The sequence below is a fragment of the Pan paniscus genome, chromosome 1 (genome assembly GCF_029289425.2).
Source record: "Pan paniscus chromosome 1, NHGRI_mPanPan1-v2.0_pri, whole genome shotgun sequence".
Classification (NCBI taxonomy): Eukaryota; Metazoa; Chordata; class Mammalia; order Primates; family Hominidae; genus Pan; species Pan paniscus.
The window spans coordinates 55,616,745-55,628,751 of NC_073249.2; positions in this window are offsets into that span (position 1 = coordinate 55,616,745).

Below are 12,007 nucleotides of genomic sequence, written 5' to 3' on the forward strand. Positions count from 1 at the left end.
TTTTGATATTTTCAGTAATTAGCACTAGTTTTAAATTAATTTAGTGAAGCTGTGTGTGTGTGTGTGTACACATAAGTCTTTTTAGGTTTCAACAAAGCCATTAAATTGTTAATATTTTTTATAATGAAGATTTTATATATATTCATAGTGGTTAAACAATGGTCTTTCAATGTCTCTAACGTATTTTGACTGCATATTCTGTAACTCACATTAGGGTTATATGACAAATAGGATCTCATATGTTAAAACCCTTTTATCTTTACATTTAGGGAGAGTTATACTAGGGCTTTGTTTAAGATATGGTTTAAAGTTCTCTGGTGGGATGTATTTTGTCCATTTGGTCTGATATAACAAAATACCATAATGTTGGCAGCTTTATAAAGCTTATAAACAACAAAACTTTATTTCTTACAGTTCTGGAAGCAGGCTGGGAAGTCCAAGATTAAGGTGCTATCAGACTCAGTGTCTGATGAGGCTAAACTTCCTCTTAGACAGTCATCTTCTTACTCTAGCCTCACATGACCAAAGGGATGAGAGAGGTCTCTCGGGCCACTTTTATAAGGGTACTAACCCCATTCATGAAGGCTCTGCCCTGATAACCTAATCACCTCCCAAAGGTCCCACCTCCTAATATTCTCACCCTGGGGCTTAATATATGAAGCACCTAAACACCCAGACCATATAAAGGTTAATGGCATGGTCAGTATCAGAATTACATGTGAAAGTGAGAGTGTGTGCTTTTAGATTAATATTTTTCCTGATTTCCCTTCCCTAAAGTACCAGACATTTATTTAGCATGAGGAATCTATCAGCACAGGCAGAATAACTTGTTCCCTAATTGCAGGAATAGGCAATGCCTAAGTAGAGATCTAAGGGTTGCTAAAACCATGGCTGCTTTTATGTCACTGCAGAAAGATGCTAATACTTTCATTATAGAGTACTAGCCACAGTCAAACTTTGTATCATTTCCAATGTCCAGAAGTAGCCACGTAATTAAATACTTCTTGGTGCTTTTTACTGATATGACAGTGGCTGCTAACAAACCAGACATTAGGAAAAGGGATTTATAGATTCTTCCATACACAGCTTCAAGTAACAGCAATCCTAACGTTTGTGCTCATTAATTAGTTTAGTTTAGGTCCAGTGTAGTAACTTAAAATAAACTAGATGATCATTAAGAAACCACAGAACTTGATTTTTTAAATAATATTACTTTGTTCCCAGGCTCTGTGTCATTTTTTTCCTGTCACTCAATAGAAATATGCATTGTTTAACATGAGAAATATCCAAAGTATGTCATAGAAGAGATTTAGATATTTAAGTTTCTTCAACTAACAAGTATGGCATTTGCTGATTTGCTATTTGCCATATAAAAAAAGAAAAAGCTATAGTTTTCTTCTCTCAGAACAAAAGCAAAGTTGCTTTCTAGATAAGGTACATAAAATGTTATATAATTACTTTCTTATATATGCTGCAGGCTTACCATGTCCCATAACTGTATAATAGAAAATTGACTTGGCAAAAGACATACATGTGATGGTTTCTGGATTAAGATTGAGGATATGAAGTGGTCCAAATAAGGTGAATTAATTACTCTCTTGTAAATCTTCTACAGCTTGGTAGACACTTGTGCACTGTATGAGTCCGTTTTCATGCTCCTGATAAAGACATACCCCAGACTGAGAAGAAAAGGAGGTTTAATTGGACTTACAGTTCCACATGGCTGGAGAGGCCTCAGAAACATGGTGGGAGGCAAAAAGCACTTCTTACATAGCGGCAGCAAGAGAAAATGAGGAAGAAGCAAAAGCGGAAACCCTGATAAACCCATCAGATCAGGTGAGACTCATTCACTATCATAATAGCACAGGAAAGAAGTGACCACATGATTCAATTTCCTCCCGCTGGGTCCATCCCACAACAAGTGGGAATTCTGGGAGATACAATACAAGTTGAGATTTGGGTGGGGACACAGCCAATCCGTATCATGCACTGTGTACATAATTAGATGTTTGACCAAATTTTTTAAAAAATGGCTATACAGAGAAAGACTTGTAGTAATTAATCTGGTAATTATGAGCCCAGGTTTTAGGGTCAAGTTTCAGTGTTTAAATCCTTGATCCACCATTTAACATTTGGGCAAATTGGGCAAGTTATATAACCTTTCTAACATCTATATTATTAAAGTACAATTAATTTAATATTTTATAGTCATTATTATTTCATAATGGCCTTCCACATTTTCAGTAAAATTGTATAAATAAAATTAAACTCTATATTTACATAAAATAAATATTTGTAACATTATGTATTAGTTAAAAGTACTTAGATAATATCCATTCGGTATCCATCTATTTTTACATAATTCTTTTCATCCTTCTTTTCATCTCACACAGTTAAGTTTCTCAGTTACTTTTCTGGGTGAAGACTCTAAATGTTTTTAAGCAGTCTCTCACTCTTGATTAGTCTCTATTCTAAAAGATAAAGTTTCAAGTCTTTCCCTGTCTGGCTTTTGGTCGAATAATTCGACTCTTATTATAAATGCAGTGTTTCATATTCTGACTGATGTTTTTATCATATAGAAATAGCTTATGGTTTGGTTCTATATAGTAAATGTTTGTTTATTTTCTTTTTGATAAAATAATTTTTAAAGACTAATTCTTATGTTTCATACCTGAAATTTGTAAAATGTGTCTTAAAAATGGCTGTACAGTTTTTCCTCCCATTCCAAAGAGTTAGACTCTGTTAAGATGTATAGTGTCTGCCAACTCAAATCAGACAACACATTCTACATCTATTATCAAGTAATGTTGGACTCTTGAGTGACCTGACTGTCCTATTCTGATTAATAGCATTATTCGTTTCTTCAGCCTTTGAACATAAAGCATGAGAAGGTCATTCATTTATGTGAATAGCAGATGGAAGGAAGTAACATTTATGAAATACCTATTCAAACCAGGCAATATTCAGCACAGGAATATAAGATTGTATGAAATGTCAGTCTTCCTTAAAAGACACAGTAAGCTATAGAGTAATACATAAATAACTATAATCTAATAAGAAACAGCAGTACGTTGGTTAAGTGCAAGAGATTTCAAGCAGAAAAATCTAAGCACAAGTCCCAATTGTACAATTTATTAATTATGAGACTTGTGGAAGTTCTATAACTTCTGAAATTCTGACTTTTCTAAGATATGAAAATAAATAAGAAATGTCCCATTTTTCATAATTTTGGCTATTAATATAACATGCCACAAATGGGAAAATGTCATGGATGCTCTGTAAACATATTCACGAAATACAAGTGTAGAAATAAAGTAAATAGAAATAAAGCTTGAGGAAAAATTGAAATAGTATGTTTCATATGTTTTCCTCAAACTTCAGCAAGGTCTAAAAAATACCAATAAATAAAGAAAAGTTTGATAACTACTGTAGACATTAAAGGTATTAATATTCACTAAATTTATACAGTAAATGTACATAGAGGTCTACAATAATTGTAAATTCCAAAATATCTTAATTGTGTTATTCTCTAGAGGGAGGAGGAATATTATTATGCATTATTTTTCAAAGGTGAATTGTAAATCAATGGATGTTTTTTCTATTATTCCGATTTCTTTGTTCATTATATGAAATATTTTATATTTAATAACACTAAGTCATAATTTTAAAAATATTATTGTTATTGAAGGACTACTAATATCACAATGGCAACTGGTTGATGGCAACCAGTTAAAGGATTTGTATGAGTTGTTTGGTAATGGGTAGAAATTGAGATGTTGTGAGTGAGAAAAATGTTATCTTTCATAAGGAGATTAGGAGACTCTAAAAACTACAAATAAAAAAGAGGGATAAGCTTCAAATTTCTTATCATGGTGTTATCAGGAGTACCAAAATCAAAAATGGGTAAAAAAATTAACTCGAGTTGAATTACAGATGGGATGAGGCACTAGAGTTTTTCACTTAATTATAATGTTGTAAACCTTTTATACAGTTTGGTTCTTTAACATGCATGTTAAAAATCTAGTCATTTTGTAATATAATGTTGTGCCAAGAAAATAAATTAATATGCACTTTTTTTAGTAAAAGCCCCTGTAATAATTGTGCTAGAAAACAGAATCTTGTAACAGATTTGTTTCAGTTGTTTGTTGTGTTGATTCCATTCTTGAGAAAGTTTCTGTTATCACTAAATAAACATATTTAGGAAAGAAGGGAATATTTATGTACATTTATTTTTGAATTCGAAAGTCAACATTGTACGTTCCATTAAATATAATGTAAATCTGTCAGTTGGATTTAACTTTGAACAAAGATTATGCATCCATAAAATGTAGGATGCTGGAAAAAATCATATTTTATTTGAAAATTTGTGATATCAGCATAAAAATATAGAGGTTGCTATAACTGCAAACAAAATATGCTTTCATTGTGGAAGAGTAAGTTAAGTGCATCTTGGTTTAGAAAAGAAAACAAGCATGTGAAATTAAACTGATGTGCTTTTGAATAAGAGATGCTTCCTTTCATATTAGCAATAGATGCTTATATTCTGGAAACCAGATTATCTTATTTTGATTTTGTTTCATTTAATTTATTTGCTGTTGTCCTTTGACATAAGTTCACTGAACTACAAAATAACTATCATTTATGAAGCCCCCACAGTCCAGATAAAATGTAGCCATTTTGCTTTTCATTAGGAATTTCCATGAAACTGTTCTTCAATACCACGAGTTAACGTGCTTTCTCAATGTGCTACTATCCAATTGGGATCAGAATTTGTTATTTGTAATATATTTTAATATTCTTTTTTTAACTGCAGTGTCTATTTTCTAAATACACTATTTTTATGAGTTTCCACTAAAATTGTAATGATGACCCTACATAAAATACAGGTTTAGAATGTATGAAAGCCATTGTATAAAGAAAAGGCAGCATTTAATGATTTTGGAAGCTTGCTAATTTATTCACACTCTCTGGCTCCTCCCTTTCTCAAAGCCCCTCCCAGATTGACCATTCAAAGAAGAAACTGATATTATGAACCAGCACTTCATTTCTACAAAATGGCATTTTAAAAAAATTCTTAATTATTCGTTTGGCAAAGAAACACTATTATCCTTGCATTTTTTAAAACTGCTTCTTCATATTCAAGGTCACATAAGCATAGATAATTACACATTATCTCAGTTCCTTGGGAACATTTTAATGACTATTTAGTAATTCTTCAGATTTTATAGTCATATTAGGAAAGAAACTAGATTGCTATTTAGTTAAAAATAAAAACATGGTATGGATCAAATATAACACAAACAAATAAAACTCTACATAAAATTTCTTAACAAAAACTACTACAAAAGTAAATAATGTTCTCATCTTTGATAAATTCAAGGTTGTCTCTTCACACCTGACTTTTGCCCAATTTTTCTAACTTTGTATCTTCTATCCGTGAGCAGTCCTAGCCTTGACTCTTTTTCTTTCCTTGCTTTACATTGTTCACACAATATAGAGTAAACAGATAGGGATTTCTGTTCTCTGTAACCCTACTCTCTAAAATCCTACATGTGCTAGCAAAGCATAAACACTTTCTCAAAACTACAGTTAGACTGCATTCTTTAATATATATAATTTGATCAACTGTTCCTTTGGAACATTACATAAGTGTGTAAACTGATGCCAATAAAACTTTGATCCCTAATCCCAGCTGTATGTTGGTCCCATCTACCACTTCTTTAATTTAGCTTTTATCATCTCATGATTTCAATGCATTTTATTAACCCCCTGATTAGGTTAATAAGGTTTCTTACTCATTGCCTGGAACTCTTGCTCCCAGTTAATGGTGTTGCATCTTTGAATTTGTTTCATTTAGCAAACTAAAAGTACTAGAGTACTTTCTCCTTCAATATCCTGTCCACTCACTTTAAAGATGTATTTCTTTGTATTTTTACAGCCATCCTTTTGCCCTTTCTGCAAGAATCCCAGGATGAGTTTTATTTACACTGTCATCCTTCATTCTATCTTTCCTTTTTTCTTGTAGATTCCTACTGTATTAATTATGCCCTTCCTCTTGTGGATTTTCAAACCTATTAATTATTTACTGGCTCCTTTCCCAATGGCTATAAATAATCTCAAGTCTTTCTCATACTAAAAAGGAATAAGCAGCAAAGTTTAATACAAAACCATACAAAATATTTTGATCTTGTTTTCCATTATCTCCTACCACATCCTCATTCAAATAGTCAATGTACAGATTTGTCCCTGCTTCCTCTTTCTAAAATATATCTTGCCTCCATCACACAATCGTACTTATCACTCTGTTAACTCACGGACAAAGATAATGGTTCTTCTAAAAATCCAAACTTTTTCCTTCATTTGACTGTGTTGTAAAGATTTTCTACCTTAAAACCTTTTGTTCCTTTGATTTCTTTGACATGACAGAGAACCATCCTCTACCCGTCTTCAAATTCTCTGACTATCCTCTATTTACTTCACTACCTTCACCATCCCTTAAATATCTGCTGACGTTGTGGATTAATGTTTCTTTCTCTTTACTCTTCAAATGTGAGGTAATCTCTCTTACTGATTTTTAAGCACTTTAGTGCCTTTAAAAAACCTTGAAGGGACATTTCCCGTTATGAATCTACTAAGTAAGATCTGAATCTAGATCCAACTATTTCATATCATAAAGAAAGCATCAGTGCTTTAGGGCCAAGGTACTCCTTCAAGAATGAAAAAGCTCATTATGGATTCTGAACTGGCCTTAAGATTATTTTCTCTTGATATAAATAATCTGTGTAATCCCATTGGGTTTGGATGGAACCTGTAGACATAAGACATCATGTCCGTGGTTAAATATATGGCAAAATGAAGATTAACCTGAGTGGACCTGATCTAGTCAAATGAACTCCTTGTAAGCAGAATTTTTTCTCTAGCTGCTACAGGAGAAGTCAGAGACAGGCAGAGGAGAAGTCAGAGACATGTAGCAGAGAGCTACAGTCCTAGCTACTTGGGAGGCTGAGGCAGGAAGATTGCTTAGGCTGCAGGCTGTAGTGAACTATGATCATGCCACTATTGTGCACTCCATCCTGGATGACAGAGCAAGTCTGTGTCTCTTTAAAAAAAAGAGAAGAAGAAAAGAAAACAAAAAGGAGGCAGAGAACACAAAGCAGGGCAAAAGTTATAATCAATAACAGAGAAGCAGGAACTCATGCTAGTCTGGAGAGGGGGATGTTTGGCCATTTTTGTAGTATGGACGGTGTTTTATCTGTCTGTGCTCAGTCACGATTATGGAGGGGGCTTGTTTTTAGCTCACTCCATCATTGTCACAGAATGACCTTGTCTGATATTGGTGTTCTGTGAAATGGTTTAGTTTGTCAGGAGAATACCATGGCCTAGCTGTTAGTGCAAGGTCAGCTCTCAGCTGACAGCTGAGGGGCTGCTTTTCTTTCTCAAAGGAAATAATTGGATAAAAATAAAACCATTTTGGATTTGTACATCACTTATTTCAGATGGGTCAATAAACTGGTAATGTGCTGATTGTACACATTTTTCATTTCTGCCCAGGCCTCTCACCCAAACTTCTGACTCATGCACCCAGCTGTGTCCTTCAGATCTTGAGTTAGACGTCCCAATGCACTTCAAAATCAGCATGTCCAAAAGTATTCTCAGGATCCATGCCTCCAACCTGTTTCTTTTCCTGAATTATCTATCTCTGCTGTAGGGTACCAATTTATGTTCAGCAAGAATCTCCTCTCACATCCTTCATGCACACATAAAAAAATCCCTCAACCTGTACAAAAATAATACACCAAGTTCAATCAATTTCAACTGTTCAAGTCTTTTCAACTTAGCCCACCATTTAAAAACTGTTTTTAAAATAGGTGCAGGAAAATGGTATTTCAATGTGCAAATACTTGCATTTGTAAAATGACAACAATTTCTTAGCTTTTCAATGTTGAGAGTTTAACATTTGTTTCTCATCTAGGCTGTGGTAGCTATGAGCAGTGCTGACTTCATGGGTATGCCACCCTGTGCAGCCACACACAGCCATGTGATTAGGAGGGCCCACACTCAGTTTACTGCTCTGTCGTTGTCATATTGAAATATTTAAAAATTTTTAACAAAGGGTTTCACATTGTCATTCTGCACTAGGCTCCACATATTATATAGCTGGTTCTTGCTAAGAGAATGATTCTTACAGGCCTCTAAGTAGGGAATGTATAGCTGAAGAAGGGCTCTAGACACCATGCTCTAAAACCCATTGCCACATTCTCTCTGAGGCCATGCTTCCTGGGGGCTACTCCCAGCAGGTATCAAAGCAGGGCAGAAATATTGAGTGAGTCTTGTTCTTGGGATAGAAGGGACACTTACAACTGCTGACTTTGGGCCAAACTCCCTGCTGTCCTTGACAAAGCTTCATTAGACTCCACTGCCATCTAAGTCACTGCCACATATCCTTCCCTCCCCTTTACTTCCTTCTGGATTAATCTTACATCATGGTCTTTCTCATTCTCCTCTGGAGCCTTCCCTATTTTCTCTTACACAAGCATTTTGCTTGTGGTAGGAGTGAAAAATCATTGCAGATATGGCCCTTTCTTGGTGTCTGCTTTGCTAAGAGTCTGGACTAACACGGTGAATATTAATATAATCTTCATAGGTTTGCTCTTGGCATTATTATGAGATAATATATTAACCTATTAACACAGTGCCTAACATATACTGAACATACATAAATGTAGCTATTAATAATAATTGCAGTAATATGAAGAGTCACTGTAACACTTTCATGGCTAAGATCTATATTTCTAGGGAATGCCAACAGACTCTAGTCCTTCTCCCTTTTGTCTTACTTTCCTCAAGCTATCCTTCCTGATAACTTCCAGAGTGATCTTTCTGAATAGCTGATTGACCCATGTCACTCGTTTTAAAATCCTTCAGCAATTTTCATAGTCTCTATGTTGCATGAAATTGTGTCAGAAGTTTTGAATTTTACCTGACATTTTGCTTGAGGCATAAAAAAACAGGCTCTATCAGTTTATAGTCTACAGTTCCTGATCCTTAGTGTGTCATAAAAGACACCTCTCCCTGACCACATTTCAGCCTGCTCTCACTTCCCACCATTCCCAGATCCCACTTGAGCAACCTCATATTGGCTGCTGTTCTCACTACATGTTTTTCCACACTCCATAACTTTCACAAGGTGTGACCTCTTGTGGAATAAGTTTTACTAGTCCTCTCAAGCCATACCTCTATTAGTAAGCTTTTCTTGGTGGTCATAGATCAATTAAATGACCCTCCTCTCAGATTAAACCATACGAATAACATTTCCAGGGTTGTATTTAGTAATGTGTATTATGTTTTTATTTATCTATATGTCCAATTCTTTGAAAAAGATGGAAGACCCTTGAGGTTACATATTTCTTATATTCATCCATGAGCCTCTGCATCTTCCTTGCCTGCCACAGAGTCCAGCACAGATAGTTGGAGATAAATACCTCCTATACAAATAAAAGAAAGATTTAATGAATAAATCAAAATTCAGTGCTTTCTGGTATAATGAGTAGAAGTTTCAGAATATCATCTTTTGCTTAAATGGCAATCCTATTATTATTATTATTATTATTATTAAGACAGAGTCTTGCTCTGTCACCCAGGCTGGAGTGCAGTGGCATGGTCTCAGCTCACTGCAAGCTCTGCCTCCCGGGTTCACGCCATTCCCCTGCCTCAGCCTCCCGGGTAGCTGGGACTACAGGTGCCCGCCACCCATGCCCGGCTAATTTTTTTTTTTTTTTTGTATTTTTAGTAGAGACAGGGTTTCACCATGTTAGCCATGATGGTCTCGATCTCCTGACCTTGTGATCCCCCTGCCTTGGCCTCCCAAAGTGCTGGGATTAGAGGCATGAGCCACCTTGCCAGGCCAAATCGCAATCTTTTTTACATATAGCCTCATGTATTCTATAAACAGAGAAAATGTTATCTCATCCTTTCTGGTTTTTATGCCTTTCATTTATTTTTCTTGCCTAATTGCTCTTCCTAGGGCTTCTGCAGTACTATGCTGAATAGAAGAGGTGAAGGTAAGCATCCTCATCTTATTCCTCATCTTATAGGAAAAGCTTTCACATTTTCTCCATTGAGGATGATGTTTGTTGTGGGCTTGTCATACATGAACTTTATTATGTTGATGTACTTGCTTTCTAAACCTAGCTGTTGTGTGTTTTTATCATGAAAAGGTATTGAATTTTGTCAAATACTTTTTTGTATTTATTTACATTATCTTGTTATTTTTATCCTTCATTCTATTAATGTGGTATATTGCATTTGCTAATTTGTATATGACGTTGAACCACCCTAAAGGTTCCTCAAATAAAAACTTAGAATAAATAAACAAATTCAGTAAGGTTTCAGGATACCAAATCAATGTACACAAATCCACTGCATTTCTATTCACTAAAAGTAAAGCATCTGAAAAGGAAATTAAGAAAACAATCCCATGTACAATGGCGTCAGAAAGAATAAAATGCTTGGTAATAAACGTGACCAAGAAAGTGAAATACTTGCTTCTTGATAACTATAAAACATTGATGAAAAAAATTAAAGACACAAATAAATAAAAAACTTCCTCCATGTTCATGGATTGAATGACAATATTGATCGGGTATCCACACTAAACAAAGTAATCTACAGATTTAAATTTATTGCCATCAAATTCCCAATGGCATTTTTTAATATATAAAAGGAATTTGAAATTCATATGGAACTACAAAAGATCCAAAACAGCCACAGAAATCTTGAGACAGAGGAACAAAGCTGAAGGTATCACACTTCCTGATTTCAAAATATATTATAGAGCTACAGTAATAAAACAGTATGGTACAAGCATAAAGACAAACATATAAACAAACAGAACAGAATGGAGAGACCAGAAATAAACCCATATGTATGGACAAGTGACCTGTGACACAGATGCCAAGAATACACAGTAGGGAATGGATACTCTCTTCAACAAATGGCATGAAGAATATCAGGTATCATGGAGTTTTCAGCCTTTTTGTGTGGGTTTTCCCTCATGTTCATGGATTTATCTACCTTTGGTCTTTGATGCTGGTGACCTTCAGGTGGGGTTTTTGTGTGGATGTCCTTTTTGATGATGTTGATGTTATTCCTTTCTGTTTGTTGGTTTTCAGGTTAAAGACTTAAACCTAAGACCTAAAATCATAAAAGCCCTAGAAGAAAACCCAGGCAATACCATTCAGGACATAGGCACGGGCAAAGACTTTATGACTAAAACACCAAAAGCAATTGCAACAAAAGCCAAAATTGACAAATGGGATCTAATTAAACTAAAGAGCTTCTGCACAGCAAAAGAAATTATCATCAGAGTGAACAGGCAACCTACAGAATGGGAGAAAATTTTTGCAATCTATTCATCTGACAAAGGGCTAATATCCAGAATCTAAAAGGAACTTAAACAAATTTACAAGAAAAAAAAAATCAAAAAGTGGGTGAAGACTATGGAAAGACACTTTTGAAAAGAAGACATTTATGCAGCCAAAAAACATGAAAAAAAAAAAGCTCATCATCACTGGTTATTAGAGCAATGCAAATCAAAACCAAAATGAGATACCATCTCATGCCAGTTCCAATGGCAATAATTAAAAGTCAGGAAACAACAGATGCTGGAGAGGCTGTGGAGAAATAGGAACGCTTTTACACTGTTGGTGGGAGTGTAAATTAGTTCAACCATTGTGGAAGACAGTGCGGCGATTCCTCAGGGATCTTGAACCAGAAATACCATTAGACCCAGCAAAATCCCATTACTGAGCACATACCCAAAGGATTATAAATCATCCTACTATAAATACAAATGGACACGTATGTTTATTGCAGCACTATTCACAATCGCAAAGACTTGGAAACAACCCAAATGCCCATCGATGATAGACTGGATAAAGAAAATGTGGCACATATACACCATGGAATACTATGCAGCCATAAAAAATGATGAGTTCATGTCCTTTGC